Source organism: Notothenia coriiceps, unplaced genomic scaffold (genome assembly GCF_000735185.1).
Source record: "Notothenia coriiceps isolate Sejong01 unplaced genomic scaffold, NC01 NC01_scaffold00009245, whole genome shotgun sequence".
Taxonomy (NCBI): domain Eukaryota; kingdom Metazoa; phylum Chordata; class Actinopteri; order Perciformes; family Nototheniidae; genus Notothenia; species Notothenia coriiceps.
Genome location: NW_011341946.1, coordinates 681,764 through 698,903, shown reverse-complemented (window position 1 = coordinate 698,903; position 17,140 = coordinate 681,764). Strand labels below are relative to the sequence as shown.

Sequence of the window (17,140 nt, the reverse complement as noted above, 5' to 3'; positions counted from 1 at the left end):
GGATTACTGTACCCTCTAGCGATGAGTCAGGCGTGTGTGGAGGAGTTCCAAAGTTTTGTATTTCTTCATTAGCAGGAAGCTAATGGTGGTGCACATATTTTAAAAAGAGTTATTCAATGTTGTAGGAAGAACAAATAACACCAAAGCAAGAACCTTTTATGATTTATGATAATTCAAAAACAGGGTAGTGGGAGGGGGTTCATGTGGTGCTAATGGTTAGATAGGGAGAAAATATGTTATTCTTCTTTTCTCCTTGACCTTGTCTGTTTTAAGGGTCAGCCCCTGAAAACCCAGAGAGAGCATATCATTTAGTATTTTTTCTTTGAAAGGTTGAACAAAAATGATTAGCGTATGTATTTTGCAGGATCAGGAGCTTTACCTCCTTCTCCATCCTGCTCTCCTTGTAGAACCAGCCCTCCTCCTTGTAGAGCCACTTCTCCTCCTTGTTGAGCCACTCCTCCTCCATCTCTCTGATCTGTTTCCACACCTCCTGTGTTTTCCTCAAGCTCTCCTCTTTCTTCACTGTCTCAATCTGGCGGACCTTTGTGTTTATTGCTCTCACCTTGGCCAAGCTCTCCAGATTTCTCTTGACCAGCACACTCATTTCCTCTCTGACTCTGGTGATCTCATCCTCTTTTTCCTGGATGACCTGGCTCACCTTCTTCTCAATTTCCTGCTGCACAGTTTTCATTTTGGATATCTCCCTCTGTATAACACACCCCTCTGCATTGAAGATAATCAAAATGTTGTTGAAGTATCGTTTCATGTCATTGAAATGGTCTTGCTCCATGTTCCTGTCTTTTTTGACCTTCTCTATCTCCATTCTCTGGGTGTGTAGAATTTCTGTCAGAAAGCGGGTCTCCTCATGTTCTTTAGATGTTCTGTTTGACTTCATGTGCTGAGCTTGAAACATTTTTTGACTGGCTCTTGCAAACTCTAAAGCTTCAACCATGTCACATTTGACCATAAACATAGTTGACACTAAAAGGTCGTCCGGCAGCTCCTTGCTGGCTGTCTGTTCCCTCAGAGCTGCATTTTCTGCAGCCAACTCCTTCATAACTGCTTTTGAGTTCAGAAGGACTCGTTGCACGGCGTGTAGGATTCTGCAGAGAGTCCATTGGGAGTACTGAAAGACAAAAATATTCATGTAATAGAGAAGTGAATGAAGTGTAGCAATTTGCAGCTGTTGAAAAGAGCCTTATGAACAAGCAAACAAATCCTTGATTCATTGCTTCAGCCTAAATATTCAGATTCTACATTTACTATATGGTTTATAAATACATTTTTCTATATTTCACTGAAATACCATCACTTAATAGAAATGTAAATACCCTCAACATAAATCCACAAAAATTAATTGTATGTAAAATTCAGCAACACAAAACATCTATATGACCTTGTTGTGTCGTAAAACTCAAAGCATTAGAACATTGTAAACTAAACATGAAAAAATGTCTCAATACGAACAAATATTAAAAAATATAAACAATTGTGGAAATAAAAAAAAAGTTATACCACACAATTGTCCCACTGCCCACATTGTTTTAATACTGTTAATGTAAATAAAATGGCCTTTCAGTCTGAGTATAAGGCTAGCTTATTCCTCTCTTTAAAATGAGTCACACATTTGTTGAAGCATTGACAAAGAATTAAGGAATAACACAAAAACAAAGATGTTTAATATAAATGTAGCACAAAAACAATGCCTAAATGTGTGTTTATAAAGAAGCTTACCTTGTGTTCTAAGTTTTGGCTTTTCTTCATGTCTGCTGAACACTTATACTGTGGTGGTGGTATTGGAGTTTTGGTATTTGATTGTAGTTCTGGTGTACTTTCCATATTTGCAGTTTTCCTCTAAGAGATGTTCCTCTGTTGGAAGTCAGGTTATTGCTCACTGGAGGTTTGTCACAACAACCTGTATGTCTCCATAACGACAAGCAGCATTTTGAGGGATCAGAATATGATGATTCAAACTGTTACAAATCCAAACTACTTTAAGTAACAGATAAATGCTTGTTTTTACGAAAGAGCATCCATAGGGAGTGTTTCATTAAAAAGATACTAAAGAAGGAAAAGGGCCATTATATATCTATATTGGCTTATATTTGTTTGTGGATGGCTCAACATTTATATACCTGTGTCTGTTGGTCCGTACTTCAGCTTAATCAACCTCAACCAAAAGTAAAAATAATAAGCTTAAGGTCAGATTTATTAGAGATCTTTTACTGTTGCACTAGTCTAATGGATTTTATTGTACATGTTTTTTTGTTGGAGGAAACAAAAGCACAGACTGAATGTTGTTTGGTGATTTATTGTCTTTATTTTTAACAGTCTGAAAATATAATTACACATGAATTAGCCACATTCTATTCAAGCAAGGCTGAGACATGTAATGTAATGCAATATGGAAACAATGAAACAACAACAATCTGAGAGGGTCACTATATACAGAGTTTAAATAAGTATAGAAATTCAAATGGCAATGACGTTAACATCATTTCTCAATTTCAACATCATATGGCATCCGATGAAAGTGAATATGAGAAATTCCAAATGTTTCCCCAACCAGAAGCATTGTCTTTCATGACGTGCCCTACACATGAAAAAATGTACATCCAACATAAATTTAGTAAACATAGAGAATATGTTTCCATTGTGTGGGGAAACTTCATCTGACATTATAAGGGAGGTTCAGTTGCTCTTAAATGTCACAGACTATTGCTCTATTAACATTTCAAATCTGCCTTTTCAGTTCTGCCAAAAACATTCAACACAGCCTTACATGTTCATATTTAGCCCCAAATGTACAAACCCATGCACAACAAATGTGTTTAGAAAGTAGCTGTAAAAGTATCAACCCGGCATTTGTGTTGCTTCTGTCAAATCATTTTTTCCAAATGTAATCGTATATAGTAGTACATTGTATATGTCTTCCTAATGTTCATAATCCGATGTTTGAGCCAAAAATATTGAAACTATGCTTTACACTCTAGTGTTTGTACTATTAGATTAGATTTTTGGCGTTATTGGTGGTAGTAAGAGAGCCCTCTGTATTCTGTAAGCAGATCTGCTCATCAAAAATGTATCCTCCAGGTTAGTAGGACGAAGGCCAGATCAGGACACGGGATAAACTGACGTCTTCTTTACTTGTCTTTTCAGGGTGCAAATGAGAGACCTGATGTAAGAAGCTGCTCCTAATATGTGCACGGTCATGTTGAATTTGAAACCTAGCAAAATTGTACTGTCTTGTTTTTTGTTTGCTATTCTTCAAAGAGATTCCAGGGTCCTTGAGGCAAATGGGCATACATTTACATAACTACATGCTCGATTCATGATCATAACAGTCTAACATTTAAGTCCACATACAGCTTTTTCTCAAATATTATTAGTCAAGTTATATTTGCACAGCTACATAATATTTACCTTGTTTAAAATATCATATATATCAATATTTCAATCCACTGATAAATTACAACAAGCTTATCTAAAGAAACAGATTAGTTTGAGCAGTGTTAGGATAACAACTCTGGCAGTAAATTGAAGCCATTTAGAAATTGCTTCTATGAGCATGATACAAAAAATGTATGACTAATATAACATAATGAAGAAGTGATTTTCTACATACAGAATGGATTAGCTGCTTCAGGGTTTAATAAGACTTTGCTGAGTACGTCAATGCCATTGTCACATGACACAACTGTTATGGAGTTACTTTTAAATTCCTTACATAACAGTGAGTGTGGCTAATAAAAATAAAATATACATGCAATGAATGATAACAAGTAAGTAAGCTCCTTTCCCACACTAACCTCTTTTTTTTGTAAATCTTTTATGTGAAATAGCTTCTATTGGTTTGCAGGAAAGCAATAAATACAACAGATAATCATAATTTAGTCAAGACACATGCATTAATAGCAAATGTCTTAAGTAAGGAGAATCAGTGCATGTCACGACTATTGTTAGCACTAAAAGATCAATAGTTTTTGTCCAAGAGACTTTCAATGGGAGGTGGCGGGTCACCCCACCCAGGGTGAGCCATAGCATGGTCCTGTGATTCTGAAGGTCGCAGATTGAGACAAGCTTTCTCCACTGTCCAGTGTACAGTGCGAGGATTAGGGGTGGGGAGGTGTTCAATGAAGGCCTTGGAAGGAGCAGGGGCAGACGGCTTAGTTCACTATTTGGCTATATCCCCTTTCTTCAGAATGATCTGTCGCTGCCAGGGGGCCAGCTTGGTCTCATCGTAGCCCAGGTTCCGTAGTCGCTCCAGCTCCGTCTTCTCCTCCATGTCCTTCACCTGTTTGGCCTGCTGCTCTTGTTTTCTAGATGCATCCACAAGGAAAGGTGGGCAAAGGGCCCGAAACAAAATAGAAGTTAGAATAAACAATATATCAGTAAGTGTATGAGAAAATTGAAATGATAAGTTAACATAGTATATAAACAAAGTATACGCATACATAACAGTAACAAGTCATATAAATATCCTTAAAATGGAAAGTGTCAGCGTATTTAAGCTCTCGGGTCAGCAGGAAAAAAAAAACAATTGCGTGACGTTAGGTAACTCTGTTGACATCAAGGGATTGGCTGTTCAACCCACGTGGTGATAATTAGGAGAACTCAAAACACCTGATTGCAGCTGCTCTCTAATGAACTCTGACCTCTGATTAAAGTAACGTGAGCGGTAAAAAGGTGTTTGAAAAAGTTGCGTTGGCTTACCTAGGCTACTAACACACTGCAAAGTTAGGAAAATATGTACATACTCCACTGTGTGACATGATTCAGCCCACAGGAAGAGGTTTAGGAACCAAAACGACAGGTGAGTGTGGGTGGTCCTATGAGTGGTCCGCTGGACTTTAGCTAGCTTCTGGCGTTAGCATGAGCTAATGTGTGTGTTCGTTGCCATGGGGACGACAATGTGGGGTGCACTGGGCAAGAGCGGCAGTTGTGGAGTAAAGTGACTACCGACAGCATGTTGTATCGTATCTGAATTAACGTTTCGAGTAATGTACTTAAGTTTAAGACGGCGTGTGTCTTTATTATAAGTTATATTAACACAATACATATTGAAACAGTGTGTTAGCTTATCTGTGGGGACGACGACTATAAAACTGCCACACCGCTTACTCCGTGCTCTTTACAGTTTCTCCCTTGAATTCGAACACAGCTTTTGCTAGTTTCTAGTGTTTTGCTGTTGAGAAAATATTGCGTAAACATATGGCTAAGTTGCTTATGTGGTTTCCCACTGGTTCCGGTTTGATTCATTCTATTATAATGCTTTATCAACATGCGACATTATGTGACTATTTTTGGATGGCCACAAGGTGGAAGCATTGATCTAAAATGTAGCCTAGCCCTAGTAGTCTAGTATTTTTGTATCCTTTTACACAGTTACAGTTGCATGTAAGGGTAATAAAAGTGTAATGATTTCTTACCTTTTTTGTTCCCTGTCACATCAGGAGGGGATAAGCACAAAGAGAATGTGTAAATACATTAAATAGCAACAACAATGCAATTGACAAAATAAAGGCAATGTTATGAATATTAAGCGGAGTTGACTGTAGTAACACTGATATATCATATAGCTATATGGCTAAACCCCTTGCCACGAAGAGATGGATTTACTATTTACTATTAAATTGCACTATATTTTTCTGTTTATCTGTTTTATTTTGTTGCACTGTTGGAGGAGCCAGTGACCTAAGATTTTTACCGTCATAACTACACTATAGCTATGTTCGTATGACAAATAAAAACCTTGAACCATGAAGTCGGTAATCCAAACAGTGAAAAAAAGTATACTTTTTAAATACATTGTGCAAATGTAATGTCTTAGGCATTTTAGGTTTACTGAATCATCATGTAAAGCCTTCAGATTTCTGTCTTTGGATCGTTTTCGTTCCTGTTTAGTAGTTTCCCTGAAAGATTCAAGCTCAACTGCAGGAGAGAGAGAATCCTCACTTCTGCTGTACTTCGTCTTCCTGATAAAATGTCCCCAGTGTCTTAATGTTGAAAAAACAAACCAAGGTATAAACTTTGGTCATGTATAGCAGCAACTTCCTGTCCTTATTTCCAAGGGTATTCTTTGTAAAAACCCACCCAAAGACAAAGAATGCTAACATGCGGAACATAATCAAAGCCAACTCAGTATCCCCTTATTGACCCTTGGTATAAGAAAAACTAAATACAGACATGCAGAGCAACACAGCTTTTATTCACCTCTCTTCGTCCATTTTCTTCTTCATCATGTCTCTCCTCCAGGCCGGCATCGATGCCAGGCGTGCAGCCTCCTCCTCAACCTGTGGAGGGACAGAGGGGTCAGGGTAGACAGAGAAAGGGGCCCATAACATTTTCACATGGAAACACTCATGTCTTTAATGGTGTCACTCACAAAATGTATGCAAACCACATAAAACACAATTTCATTGATGTTCAATACAGTAAACTGTCCCTTGCATCAAACACTCTACATGTTTAAAACAGTCAATAAACAGTAGTTCTACTTTGAAATACTTACTTAATATTGTTGCAGTTTTTCGGGTATTTCCAGCATCTTACTCTGCATAGTTACTTACTAAATAAAGCTACGGAAACGGAAGTTTTAGGTGGTTGTCACCCAATTTGAAACCTTAATCAATGCTGGTATTAATGTGTAATGCCTGCAGTCTCATAATATGCCTCTCTACTTACCCGAGAGTGCAGGAAAACACCTGCGTAGAAAAGCTCATGATATGTTCAAGCTATTGTTGCAATATACACATGCTCAAATGTTTGACAATGGCCTTAATGGAAGAGCATATAGAGCATATAGCATGCTGTGTAAACTAATGTGTAACTGCAAAAGCAAATAGAGCTTAGACATACACAATAGCTACTCATCTCCTGTCTTCTGAAAAATAAAAATAAAGTATTTTAACTGGACAGAACTCTGTGTTACAGGATGTTCTTGCAAACAGCCCACAAATGGTAACTGGAGCCTTTTCTCTCTTCAGGCTGTAATCGGAGTTGGGGAAGAGACAGAGGGTAGCCATCTTGGATTTCTCATCCTCGCCTGAGAAGATAGATTACCCTTTTGCATTCCTCTGAATGAAGCATTTCACTTGCCCTGGCAGACACTATTCCATAGATTATCTACGCAGTGAATGTGTTATGAATCCCCTGGGAATATCAGAGCAAGAAAAACCAAAAAGTAAAAATGAACTGAGGGATTTGCTATGAAGTGGCATTGGTAATTAATTCACATATTCAAATGTAAGTTTCATTTTTACTGAAATAAAACGTCTGCAAATTACAGTTGTACTTGTGCTTGGTAATTTACAGTGAGTAATTTTAGTAAGGTTTTTTTAGCTACAGTATGTCATATCCCGTACATTCTCCATTTTCCGCTTAAATTGTTAAAAAAAAGTATTTTGATGACAATAAATTGGTATTAAAATCTCATGAATTGTACCTGCTTTTACAATGTGTTGCATATTTTAGACTTTGGAGCATTTAATCAGCTGAAAAAATGATTTAGTGTGAACAGTAAAGTTACATGCAGAAATAATAAGAGTATGTGGTGATGAGTTGAGTGACTGTCTTTGAGCGCCAACTAGCACTGACTGCAGTCCAGATGCACATGCAAACTCGGCAAAGGCATCGACCCGGTTGTAATAATATTACACTACTTTGTTCATGTCCTTGTTTGTTTATTTTATCGATATGAGTCAAAGAGAGTAACAAATTGTGCACTGAAAAACATCCATTACAATCAGTAATAGACAAGATACCTTGTACATTACTAACAATAAAGTTCCTAATGATTCATTTAAACTTGAAAGATTTTTTTATTTAGCCTGTTCATGTTCTGTATTGACTGTGGGAATTGTTGAGGGCCTCCGAATAATAAGTTTAAGGGCAGATTAACCTTGGTATCTACTTACAGACAGATAATACAGGTACGTCAGAATTATGTCAAAGACATCATTACTCACTTCAGCTTAACCTCTTAAAGGAATAGCTTATCTTGTATGTTGTGCTTGTAGTCGCCGGGAACCATTAATAGGCATTGTTTTTTGGATTGATCCTTGATGCTAATACAGGCTGGACTGGGGTGTCTGTTTCATGTCAACTATAATCAATAGCATGACATGTTACCAGTTTTTAAATGCATATTTTTATATTTAGTAAGGTCCTTCTTTATGGTTTTTGAGACATATAATTCCTAGCCCTGTGGACACATTCTGTGAATTGGCCCTTTGAATTTCAATATCATTTGAACATATTAAAGTCTTTGTTATTTGTTTGAATTGCTAATTGTATCCATTGTCTGGACTTAATGTTGACTTGACAGTCAATTGCATCTGTGCAGCAGCACTGTCAGTACACACGTTTGACCTTGTGGAGTGTGCAAACTGGGCATATTAAAAGTTGAACAAATTATAGTTCTGTACATGACTTGCATAGTAAAAACTTCAATTGAGGAATTAAAAACACAACCGCATACTCTTAACACTGTACATTAAAACAAATCTCTCTATTTTGTAAAGTTTACAAGCTTACTGCCTCCCCTTTGGGCTTGGGACAAGGTTCATTGTGACCTCCTTATGGCTGCTGTAAGCCACGGATAGCATGACAGCGGGTGGCACTAAGAGGGTTATTGGAAGGTAATCTTGATGCTAAAGAAGAAATGCAATGACAGTAGTGTAGTTTTACACTGTTCTGTCTTAGACTCCTTCAATTGTACGCTTCTCAGTTTGTTTATTTAAAATGCCTTTTTTGGCCAGATCTCTATTCAGATCATTACAATGTTGGCTGTGTGTTCAGTAAAACAAACAGTTACTCTTACTCTTAGGAAATAACTACTGAAATCTTGTAATCACAAAAATGTCTGCAAACTTTATTTCTAACAACAATGTGGAAAGCAAATAATGAGAGAACACAAATAGAAATAATGGAAAGGTTGAACACATATCTAAAACACTCAAGTTATAAATAGAGTAACACCAAAATGTAAAGCTTTATGGAAAAATAGCAAAACCTTAATTTGATGTTTCTTTCAGATGATAATAACTTTTTCAAGTAAACGCTTTCCTTTGCTGACACAAATGTGCAATTTTAGTTCTGAATCAAGCTACTTATGAAAAAGCTTGCTGTTTCTCCAGGCTTTGCATTTAACATAATTCTTAATCTTTGTAATCTATACTGAAAGGCACACATTGTTTAAATCAAAACCATGAGGTCACAGGCTTAAACACAAAGGCCATTTATGAACTTGTAACCTTGATCCCTTGTAAACCCAATGAAGAACTTGTTTCTTGGTCTTTCTGTCTTTAAAATGATTTGTAAAGTTTCCTTAAACTCTCTGTATTTAATTGTAGTGACTGTCTTACCAGTCACTGGTTTTGAGTCCCTTACTTTTCTGAGATATAATATATATAATATAATATATTCAATTCAATGTGAAGAGAGTTTCAGTTATGTCCTGAATTACAAAGTTGACCTGAACAAACACTACATGACTTTTATGGCAAATCTTTAAAAAAAAAAACGTATTAAACTTTTCCTGGTAGTAGTGTGCCATGGCAATCAATCATAATCGATGTCAAATTGCTCTGGGTTTAACACAACTCAACATTAGATGGTTGTAACCAGTCTGTAGATGTCTTTTGACATCACAGGCTTTCTTTTCATCCACTTCAGCCTTAATGCATATGTTAAAGCATATGGCATGCGGCAGTTAAGTCTCTTATGATACATGACCTTAAAGCTAACACACAAGATTAGTTTCCCTTTCTCAGCATGTTTGACTTTGCAGCCTAGTTTCCCTGACCTTTCTTCTCTGATTGTACGGCGGAAATGGGCTTTTACTGCACCCTTAGTGCACCCATGGTGCACCCATGGTTGTTAGATATCAAAAAGCTCAGCTTCCTTCTCTTTCCAAAACGCAAAGCTTCTGTCAATGTATCTAATGATCTCCTCATTGCTGAACTCTTTTAGCTCATAAATCACTTTGATTGAATCTTCATTATGCCCCTCCCTGGGTGGAGGTTTATCAACTTTAGGTTCCTCTATGACTTTAACAGTAACAGGTGGAACATCTTTTACTGGTCCTGAGCTTTTAGTTGTGTCCAGTGACGTTTCAGCGTTTGCTACTGCATCAATGTGTTGTACAGTTTCAGTTGTCAAGCTCTGCACATGGTTCTGCTCAGAACTTGTTCCATTAGAAGCCACTGCCTCATTTGATGACATAGTCTCACTGCTTTTGAGATCCCTCTGAATATTTTCCTGCAATGGCTTCTTCAGAGTTCTCTGCTCCATACACTGGCTTTTGTCAGATATTGCATCCTGGGATGCAGCAGGCAATGGTGATGGAGCTACAGTTGACTGGGGGGCTGTTGGTGCAGTTGGTGGAGGAGGTGGAGGATGAGGAGGAGGTGGAGGAGGAAGTGGCTCCTGCATAATGGACAAGTCAGATGACATGGAATGTAGGGAAGCCGTCATCATACCTCCCCCATCATTTGAGTCTCCAAAATACTTGAGTTTTATGTCTTCAAAACCATCGGCCCAGTCTTGCTTCCCTCTCTCAATACCCTCCATTACCTCCTTGTGAAACTGCCTAATGACCTCCCATTTATGGCTGCCAAGATGGTCAAACATCTCATAGCACAAGAGGTGGCGGAATTTGCGCTCACTGCGGGACATGCTCATTTCCAGCAACTGAAAATATCCAAGCATGAAAAGGTCAAGGGTAAGGCTTTCGTAGCTCACAGGAGACCCGTTGATGTGTGGCAAAAAGTGCTCTGGCCAGTAAATCATCTGGGCACGACTCAGCCTGCGGATCTGGCGTGTGGGCACTTGACTCATGATTGTCCTCCAGTGGCCAATAAGATTCCCTACTACCTGCTTTGACTTCATGAAAAGGAAGAGCTTGTCATCTTCGCTCTGCATCTCCCCAGTAATCTGTGCACTAAAATCGTTGTAGTCTTCCCAGCCCACGTCTAATTTATTTCCTTTCACGGCAGTCATTTTAGTCCGAAAAGATTCAGAGATGGTGTACTTCCGCCAGTGTTCAAGGAACAGGAAAACAATTCTTTCTTTCCTCATTTCAATGCATTCCTGGACATAGCTTATATCTGTCTGCACCTCCAAGCTTCTTGTTAATTGATCATTATTTAAAATGGGGTCTGCAGAAAGGACCTGATTGAAATGTTCAATGTTGGTTGGAGCCATTACCTCAGAGGGTGCATACGTCTGAGGAACATGAGATGCAATTATAACTGGCTCTTCAACAAGGGGTAAGACTGCTTCCTCCAATGAAGGTAAATTACCATTGATATTGGACTGAACGGCCTCTGTAGAGGAAGGGACCTGATTTCCGCAAATGGACTCTGGAGTCTGGTAGCTAGACTCACTTACCACAGGGAGTGACCTCTTGCGTTTGTAAACCCTATTAGCATTGTTATCTGCAGACTGCTGGTTTTGAATTTCATAATTGGCCTTGAGGTTCTTCACCGAAACTCCACACTGCTTTATTTCTTTCTCCACATCTTCTCTTGTTGAAAAGGACTGAGACCGTCCAATCACACCTGTGCCATTGGTTACTTCTGATTCAGTCTGACCCGTGCTCACATTCATTGCCTCTTCTTGAGAATATCCAGGACATATTAGGTCCAAGATGTCTATCTCTTTTCCTCCCAGTGTGGCGAGAAGAATGGCCATACTCTTGAGCAGGGTAGAAATCTTGCTGCACCAGCCTGGAAGATCTTCGGCCTGTCCGTGAACCTGCTTTGGATTGACCGAAAAGTGCCCCTGATTGAGGGCAGCAGAAACTGGTAGAAGTTGGTGAAGCTCCCGTTCCAGTTCTTCCAGCTCCTTCTCGACTTCTGAGACCTTGTGCATAACCTGCAGGTTCTCAATTTGCTTCTCAATACGGTTTAGGTCATCCTCTGTCATCAATTCTCCAAATGGGCCCAAAATGGCATTGTGGACGTGGGAGTAGTGCCATTCTTGAGGCTGGTAGTGTCCGCTTGCCGCAAACTAAATCAGCGGTCAAAGGAGACCAGAAGACAAGAAAAAAGGGAAGGAGGGGAGGGGGGGGGGATTCCTTCAGCTTGGGGTTCCTGGTGTGAACACACGCTTGGATGCAAATCCATCTTGACACAGAATTTACATGGATTTAGTGGTGCAATGGCACTGCCTCAAAAGACAATACTTATTTTTTAATGCTTTAGTCAGACAGAACAGAGAGCGCTTTTAGTTATTTTCTTTTAAGTGTTAAGGATTAACAACATATTTAACATAACTATTCAAAGCCTTTATAACGGTTACTCACTAACGTTTTTAGGTTATTTATGTTTTTTGTTAGTTTAAAGAGTAACTACACAAATATTCTGCTTTTACTGCCATCCAGCGGTTGAGTTTTTGTATCTGTCTGCATCCCAAATATGGTGTAACACGACTCTTAAGTGCAGTGTTGCATCACTGTTGGGGACTGGCACCAGTGGAACAGATATACACTTCAGTCCACACCCAACAGTGACAGGAAAACACACTGGGTGTGGCTAGAGGTGCAGCAAAGTTGAAACTGTCAACCCAAAGAGGTCAGTGCAACAAAGTTTTTTCTGATTAAGGGACTTGGTATGGAGTTACTCTATAACGTATCCTCATCTTCCTCCAAAACCACCTGTAGTGTGAATGGGCTCGTCATCACACCACTGAATCAGCATGTAACAACTTGGAGCCACCAAACTCCATCAGCAAACACCAGCTCACATTGAGACTCCAATTGTCCAGTGTGTTAATGTTGTGATGGGCATTGTAGCCAAGTATTCAATTCACTGCACCCAAAAGAGTATCTTACTATTAATAAAGACTGAGAATATGAAAAAAGGAAAGCATGCATATACACAAAGTTAAATAAAGAAACAAGGATTTTTCCAGAAATAAGTGAGAACATGGATGTCTATATATGACCAATGCAGTGTCATGCAATTACTAAATGGTTCAGTCCTTCAGCTTCAGTATGTTATTTACAGTGGGAAATTAAATAACTTAAATACTTTGTGGTTAGAATAGTTTGTTACTTTAAGGCCTCAAAGCCAGGTAGACATTATAATGCCACTGCATCTCAACAAAAAGAACTACATGTCAGCAGGGACATCGGAGAAAATGTCTACCTACTAGATCCTTTAAGAATATGAGATAGCAATCCTTTACAATGAATTATTAATCAGTCAAATGTATTCAATCAAATCACATACTACATAGTGTCCTTCTTGTTTTACTATGGACTAACAAGTGCACAGATTGCTATAGTATGAATTAATAATCAATACCTGGTGTAAATGCATATACTATAACTGCATGAATATGGTTAAAGCCTAATGATCAAAATTAGAAACAAAGCTTATTTGTGAAACAAGATCAACATGCTGCCATTTGATTTGCTTTGAAGATAAGTACAAGGCAGGTGAGGGCCATTCAAAGCAAATAAGTCCCCAACTGCCAGTCATTAGATGTATAGACTCTCCTTAAACTATGAAGAAAAGCATAGATGCTACATTAACTTGTATTTAGATTTCCCCTTCAATGATTCTCACTCACTGTTGAGCTGACAGATTAGTAAAAGTACATTTATACAACCTCACTGTTCAAATGCTCAAAAACCAACACTCCAATCCATGCAACAGCTATTCCCTTTGCGTTTTTAATTAATATATTTAATTTCAAACTGAAGCCATTTATAATCATAATTTAGAATTTACCTGATCACAAATGGGATAGCTTAGAGAAAATGAAACGTAGATCTTTCTGCAGCTTTGCAGCATTATGCCTACCTTGCGCTTGTGCTCCTCCTCATCTTGCATCTTGACCTGAAGCTTTCGCACCATGACCTGCCTCTTCCATTCAGGGATAGCTTTTCCCTGTTCATCATGAGTGGGCACCAGCGCCTCCACATCTGCAAGGCTCATCTTCCGCCCCGACTCAGCTCCTGCTGTGCTGCCACCGCCATTACCATTGACCACAGAGTTAGAGGACAGTCGCTCGAAGCTTGCCGAGGTCGACATGGTCCTGGCAGATCCAGAGCCAGTAGGGCTAGGGCTAGGGCTGGGGCTAGGGGTGGTAGGTGGGGAGGTGACGGATGCATTGGAGACGGGAGAGGGTGGCTGCTTGCCTAGTGGGCTAGGTGTGCGTGTCTCTGGTGGAGATGGGTTTTCCTGGAGAAAAAAAGACACCAATATGTAAGGCACTGCAATGCTCAACAGTTCACAGAACACACCGCAATCAGTATAAAGGATGACATTGTAATGTGCATGAATTGAGTTGCCAGTTTATTCTAGCCTTAAGGGACCAATGACAACATATTTTATAAGAAGCATTGCAGCGTGGTATTGTATATTGGTAACAAGACAAATCAAAGAATGTGTTTATCAAATCTGTATATTTAACAATTAGGAATTGGGAAATGACTGCTTTAGTGTCCCTTTGCTAATGATGTGATAAATAAGGAAGAATGATGGTTGACAAGGTTTTGGAGTAACAGGTGAGGCATGTTTTGGATACCTTATTACATGTTTGATGTGGGATTGTTTTGCATGACTTAGGTTAGGCTAAGTCTGCATTTCTAAAATGAGCAAATCAACAATTGTGTCATCAGTAATGGTGGGAGGCTGTAGACCTACATTATTGCCTGTGGGTCCGCTGTTGGAGAACACAGTGGTGTAGCCTTTACTGTGAGGTGTTGGCTTCAGGTTCTTCCCTGCTTTGATCTCTGCCAGCAGCTCTGAGTTGTCGCCAGTGGGGGACATCATGTTGAAAGATTTTGTGCCTGCAGACAAAAGGATGGAGCAGAAAAGTGAAACCGGTCAGAATAGAGTGAGAGAGGGAAATGGAGAGTGTGAGAGAGATGCACTGAAGAGGAGGGGGAGAGAGAAGGGTTGGGTGGCATTTTCAGTGTTAAATATTTCATCCGATTAGGCAGGCAACAATGCTGACCTGGAGCGTGTTGCATGGTGATTGGAGGTCATTTTGGTGTACTGAGCCACTGTCTCACATAGAAAAGCTTAATAAGTTGCTTTGTGTCGTGCTTAAGACATGTCTCTCTGAAACACAGTTTACATTATTCAAATGGCTTCCTAGCAACCAAGCTCCATTTAGTACTTTTTTGCAAATACATCAAATTCGGCACATGAGGTGATTTTGGCCCCAATCAACAGTTGCAGCGAGCCGGGATTAGATGGGGAGGAGCCATTCAACATTATTTCACTACAGTGAACCCAAAGAGAGGAGGCACACAATCTCTTGTCACCTGATGTACACACAGCTAAGCTCCTGCTGAACTTTTAACTTCTCAAAAAGTAGGTTTGGGGAAAAATGCATATACATCCAGCTTCCATGGACCCTAATCTGCTTATAGTTAACAATGCCTCATGTTGCTATACACTTCAAATGCGATTACAAAACAACTTTTTAAGTGTAGACAAAATGAAAGAAAAATCTGGTTTCAAACAGGAAACATCAAAGAAGCCTAGGATAGGCCATATGTTGTACACCTGCTGATCGATATGCAAATGTTTTTTAAAACCTCAACATTTCTAAATACATGAACAAATGAATTAACAAATACAAATGCATACTGACAGTAAAGTCTAGTGCCAATTGGAAAGTACCAAAATATGGAAAATAAACAAGTTTGTTATTATATAGGTTATATTTATACAAGAAACTTTTAAAATGTAGCTGGAAAATTGTCTAATCCTAATCAAACTGACAAACTACTAATATACTGTAGAGTGAACTATTATAATAACTAACACTTATTTTTAAATATTTACATGTATTGGCCCAAACAGACCAAGAGGCGTCGGCTACCTCACCTGTTTCAGTGAATGTCAACCTCCAATAAATTATGAATCCTCAGTTCCTCATTGATCACTCATTTTCTACTTGGATAATAAAAAGAATAGTCCTCCCGTTAGAAGTTCCTTGTTGAGGCGGCAACACAATGGTCTAGCTGGGCTCAAAGCCTCACTAGTCCGCTGCCTCTCTCTCTCTCTCTCTCTCTCTCTCTCTCTCTCTCTCTCTCTCGCTCTCTCTCACAGACACGCTGCATCTCTCTCTCTCTCTCTCTCTCTCTCTCTCTCTCTCTCTCTCTCTCTCTCTCTCTCTCTCTCTTTCTCTCTCTGGGAGTAGAGCACAGCTCTCCATTAAAGACCCATCATCACAGTTGGGGGAAGTCTAAAGGAATCACCAGTAACTGAAAGTGACAGCAAGCCATTGGCAAGCCGGCCAGATTAACACACATGGACAGATGCAGTTTGGCGAGCATACATACACACAGTTTGTTAGTCCACCTTACCAGACCCATTTGTACTGCAGCAAACACTTGTTTTTGAGTCAAGGTGTGCGTGTTTGTATATGTGTGTGTGTGTGTGTGTGTGTGTGTGTGTGTTTTTTTGCTATATTCTGTTTAGGCTTAGAGGTGTGGACTCAGCCACAGTGAGTCTAAGGAGGGTGGAGCTGTGACAGGTAGGGAACATTTGACAAATGCCCTCTTAAGATCACAACACAAAAGCTTTTCTGCTCCGTGTTAGAAATGACAGTCAGGCTGCTGCATCTGTTCATAGCAGCGCTGTCGCAAAGCACTTTAGATAAAGATGTTTCCTGTAATATAAAAACAAAGTCTACAATGTTCAGCAGCGTTTTCAATCAGCCACCTGTCTTGTTGCCATCATCTTAACCTGTTAAACCCAGAGCCTGTTTTTCAGGTTTCAGGCTCGAAAATAACATTCCCAGAACAAATGACCATATCTTCCCTTCTAAAAGGGTTAAATTAATAATCTTTTTTCTCAAAGTAATGATAAACCTGTCAGTTGGATGTAGAAAAAGTCAGATTTATATAGATGTTTTTTATTTTAAAGAAAATTCAGAGTGACATCGTAAAAAACTGTATAAATTATGTGCTCCGTCAAAGATATTTTGTACTTATAGTGAAGAACTAACTTGGATGATGCGGTTAGAAGACTAAAAGTTTAGATCCAAAGCTACAACATATAATAAAGTACCTGTATCAAGATTTGATGCAAAACAAGTGATATTTGAAATTTTTAGACATGATTTGCAAAATAAAAACCTTTTCTGGGGCATATATGTTGGTGTGGGATTT

At 39.0% G+C, this 17,140-nt stretch overlaps 1 protein-coding gene across 1 annotated transcript in view; it reads left to right on the top strand.

Moving 5' to 3' along the window:
* The window catches only part of LOC104945183 (solute carrier family 2, facilitated glucose transporter member 1), a 653,665-nt gene that overhangs the window by 175,949 nt on the left and 460,576 nt on the right, over positions 1-17,140 (top strand). The window lies entirely within an intron of this gene.